This window comes from Berghia stephanieae, chromosome 7 (genome assembly GCF_034508935.2).
Source record: "Berghia stephanieae isolate SIO BIC M18660-M18661 chromosome 7, UCSD_Bste_1.3, whole genome shotgun sequence".
In the NCBI taxonomy this organism is placed as follows: domain Eukaryota; kingdom Metazoa; phylum Mollusca; class Gastropoda; order Nudibranchia; family Aeolidiidae; genus Berghia; species Berghia stephanieae.
In genome coordinates, this window is record NC_088366.1 from 61,052,664 (window position 1) to 61,057,663 (window position 5,000).

Genomic DNA, 5,000 nt, shown 5'->3' on the forward strand with positions numbered 1-5,000 from the left:
GCCCTGGCTGAGAGGGAAACAGTCAAATGTATAGGTAGTTTGGGAGATGATATTTTTTTTCCTTGTAAATCATCTCTCTGTTATGTACTGTATTTTGTTTACGTATTATAGGCTATATGATTTGTAAACATTTGAGTGTATTCTTCTTCGTGGGGATCTGTGCTTATGTATGGATGAGACTTTTAGGTGATCTAAAACTAAGTATTTGGTCCTGTGCTCTTGGAATCTACATAGTATGTTTCCTATTTGAGCCAATTCCCCTTTGTCTTACCTTTTCTTTGGTGCTTTAATTGTCATTCTATAACTTTTTACTATCCCATTTTCTTCCTTTTTATTAGCGATGATATGACCTTAATGTGTTGCAAGCGCCGCAAAACCCTTAAAACATTAAAACAAACAGCAGGCATGAATAAAAGCTTGATATCACATCACGAGAAAAGGGACCGAGATCAAGCCAAGGTGCCGTCGAGAAAATCTTTCTCATTTTCCTGTCTAAACAGCACTGGTCGGGTAGCTGGGTGTTTTAGATTTACCTAATAGTACTTTGTGAGTTATAATATTTGCTTCCCTTGAAAAGAGAGTCGAGCAGTTGTAATGTCCGTTTTACAATATTGATAGGATGCGCTTGGCTAAGAAGCTCATAACATTGCTATCCGGAAGTATAGATAGTTCGAAGATGACGTCACTCAGGCCTTTGTTATTGTTTTTGCCATCCGCGTTCGTGAGTTGTTCTCACTAAACTGTATTAACCAGACTATAAAAGTTCATGGTTACACAGAGTTTGTGTGTTGGTCCTTTATACTTCCGGATGGCAATGTTGTGAACTCCTTGGCCAAGCGCATTCTATCTATAACAGACCAACACACAAAACTGTGTGTATCCATGAACGTTTATGGTCAGATTAATACAGTTCAGTGAGCATTACTCATAAACGCGGATGGCAAAAAACAATAACAAAGACCTGAGTGACGTCATCTTCGAACTATGTATAGAAACAGGGATAAGCAATGGCTCGATGAGCCTTTTAGCTCTGAATGTCTGGCTGGAAATTTCTCCATACGTGAGAGATAAGAAAAAATAATAAATAGACACAGTGGAACATAGAAGAATAACAAACCAGATAAGACATTTTTCATTTTTTTTAAAACCCGATATATCTATATAAAAATCAAGGTACAACCGCAAACTCGGGTACCCAAATAATTTTGGGGGTTTGGGAGGGGGGAAACTTTTTTCTTTAATTTCCTCCTCAACCCCTGCCACTCTTTTTTTAAGTTTCCCCCCTCCCAAACCCCCAAAATTATTTGGGTCCCCGAGTTTGCGGTAGTATCAAAATCAATAAGATCCTAAATCTATCTCACATTTCGGCCACCTTGTTACAATATTAAAATGCCCTATGGCAAAGTTGGATAGGGGGGTGGGGGGGGGGGTTTGGTGGTCAAGGGTATAAATCTTGGTAGCATGTAATACAGAATCAATGTGCTGTTCTTATTACACGCAAAGAATTTTTTTTTAATTTCGAAGTCCAGCCGAGTAAGAATGTTGTGTTAAAAACGCGGTACATGTAATAGAACAGGGTAGTCTGGTTGTTGATCCAGAATTACTATTCAAAGCGGATGGCCAGGGGTGGGCGACGGTCTAAATTAATAGTTGTAGTGTGTAAGGGTATAGATAGATCGAAGATGACGTCACTCAGGCCTTTGTTATTGTTTTTGCCATCCGCGTTTGTGAGTCGTTCTCACTAAACTGTATTAACCAGACTATAAAAGTTCATGGTTACACATAGTTTGTGTGTTGGTCCGTTATACTTCCGGATGGCAATGTTGTGAACTCCTTGGCCAAGTGCATTCTATCTATATAGATAGATCGAAGTTGACGTCCTCGGGTCGTTGTTTTTTTTTTTTTTTTGTTTTTTTTGGGGGGGGGGGATTGGGAGGGGGGGGGGGCGGAGTTGCCATCCGCGTTTATGAGTAATTCTCACTAAACTGTATTAACCAGACTATAAACGTTCAAGGTTACACATAGTTTTGTGTGTTGGTCCGTTATACTTCCGGATGGCAATGTTGTGAGCTTCTTAGCCAAGCGCATACTATCTATAAACGTTTAAGGTTACACATAGTTTTGTGTGTGTTGGAACGGAATATCTGGCTGGCATTGTTGTGGGTTTTCTAGGTAAACGCATGACATTAATAATCCCACAAGATATCAACATTTCTCATACCCAAAGGTCCGCAAAGAAAGTACATATAGATAAAATGAAGATGACGTCACGCAGGTCTTTGCTATTGTTTTTTTTTTTTTTTTTTTTTTTTTGCCATCAACGTTTATGAGTAGTTCTCACGAAATTGTATCAACCAGACTATAAAAGTTCATGGTTACACATAGTTTTGTGTGTTGGTCCGTTATACTTCCGGATGACAATGTGAGCTTCTTGTCCATGTGCATGCTATCTATACAAAGACACAAACACAGACAAATACACACACACACACACACGCACACACACACAAAAGAAATGAGCGTACATAATCAGACCAAAATGAAAAAGGTTGTTTTGTTAGTATCTTGACACAGACTGAAAGAGTGAGACTCAAAATATACACTTTGACACCTCATGAATGCCGTGGTCATGATGGAGAAAAAAGGCCCGTCTATAAATATTGTTGATGTAGTCATTTAAAAAAATAATTAAAATTGAGCTTTATATAGCGCAATATCCATTAAATGTGCTCAAGGCGCTTTACAAGGGGTCCCTGGTCAACAGCAACATTTAACATGTAGGATGGGACATGACGCCTGTAAGGCAATATTACAGTTTTTCGGACAAAGACAACGCTGTTAACTACCAGTTACTCATTTTTCACCTGAGTACGGTGAGAGAACGTGAGTAAAGAGCCTTTTCCAAGGACTCGACTATGCGCCGAGCGCGAGGCTCGAACCCAGGACCTTCCGATCCGAAAGCGAGTGTCATACCACTAGAACACATAGCTAGTATCTAGACGTGGACTGAAAGAGTGAGACTCGAGAGATACACACTTTGTAACCTCGTGAATGCCGTGGTCTTGAGGGAGATAAAAGGCCCGTCTATAAATATTGTTGATGTAGTCATAACTCTTGTGAAAATTATATCTAGGGTGAGTGAACGTAAATCGATAAAGTATTCAATTACAACGAAATATTTATAGTGGTGAGCAAGTGGGTGATTGGTGAGGGTAAGGGGGTGGTGAAGATAAACATGGGGTTGATTTGGGGGAGAAAAGAAGAAGAAGAAGAAGAAGAAGAAGAAGAAGAAGAAGAAGAAGAAGAAGAAGAAGAAGAAGAAGAAGAAGAAGAAGAAAGAAGAAGAAGAAGAAGAAGAAGAAGAAGAAGAAGAAGAAGAAGAAGAAGAAGAAGAAAAAGAAGAAGAAGAAGAAGAAGAAGAAGATGATGATGATGATGATGATGATGACGACGACGACGACGACGATGACCACTATGATTGTCCAGAAAAGAAATACATTCTTTACTTGACTGTTCCAACAAAGCCACCACACCACTCACCACACTCCCCTTTATATGTAAATATTTCCATCTTCATTTTTTTAGTACCTAGACAACTGTAGTAAAACACACCACTATACAAAGCATAGGAACAGATTTGGTCCAGCCCGACGTATACATGTTTGCCGATCTGATAACCTAGAGTATTATGGACTCATTGCTATAATGGAAACACTCTCAAACCGACCCATAAAAACGTTTGAAAATAGGACATGCAGCTCGGTCTAGCTAATAATCTATACAGTTCGGTACGATACATTGAATTTTTTAGGCTTTGTGGTTTAGAGATATTCTAGATCTCCAATTCATATTTTAAAAATATTCTTATATGTTGATTAATTTCTTTACTTATTTAAAAAAAAAACAACAAAAAACTTGGGCTTTTATATAGAGCAATATCCACTAAAAGTACCCAAAGCGCTTTACAAAGGTTCTCTGACCAAAATCAACACGTAACATATAGATAGAATGCGCTTGGCCAAGGAGTTCACAACATTGCCATCCGGAAGTTTAACGGACCAACACACAAACTCTGTGTAACCATGAACTTTTATAGTCTGGTTAATACAGTTTAGTGAGAACAACTCACAAACGCGGATGGCAAAAACAATAACAAAGGCCTGAGTGACGTCATCTGCATACTATCTATAGAACGAGTCTTGACGCCTATTTGGCGATATTACAATTTTCTTCGACAGAGACAAGTCTGTTGACCGTCAGGTACTCATTTTACACCTGAGCACGGTGAGAGAATGTGAGTAAAGAGTCTTTTTTTCAAGGAATCAACTATTACTCGCCGACCTTCGGATCCAAAATGCTAGTGTCATAACGCAATAGCCAGATTTATCTTATTATTATCAATTATTCGTTTTTAAAATATTTTTTTATTATTTTTTTGTTGTTGAGTTCTTTTTTTTTTTTTGGGAAGGGGGGGGGGCGGGGGGTTCTTTTTTTTAAGTGTGTTTTTTGTGTGGGTTTTTTAAAAAATGTTTTATTTGTTTGTTGGTGTTTATTTGTGGGAGTTTTTTTTTGTTTTTTTTTTGTGTTTATTTTCTTTCTTTTTTTTTTTTTTGGCTTTGTTTTTTTTTTCTTTCTTTTTCTTTTCCTTATTGTTGCTAGAGTATGGCGAGAACAAATTGCTCCAATCTACTGTTTCTATGTCTATATTTTTCCATTCTGTCTGTGATCGATCGGATGAGGCCCGTCAAGAACTCGGAATGAGTCCATTAATATCAGTAGGAGAAATAACCTGGATTAACCATCCTGCACGCAAGACGACCTGTAGCGGAGATTTACACTGGCAGTGGAAGAATAACATGCTATAAAGTCACCGTAATTGAGTACATATATACAGTACTCGCTGGATACAAGCACGCTCTCGTGAGAAGCCAGAGAGAGAGAGAGAGAGAGAGAGAGAGAGAGAGAGAGAGAGAGAGAGAGAGAGAGAGAGATAGATAGAT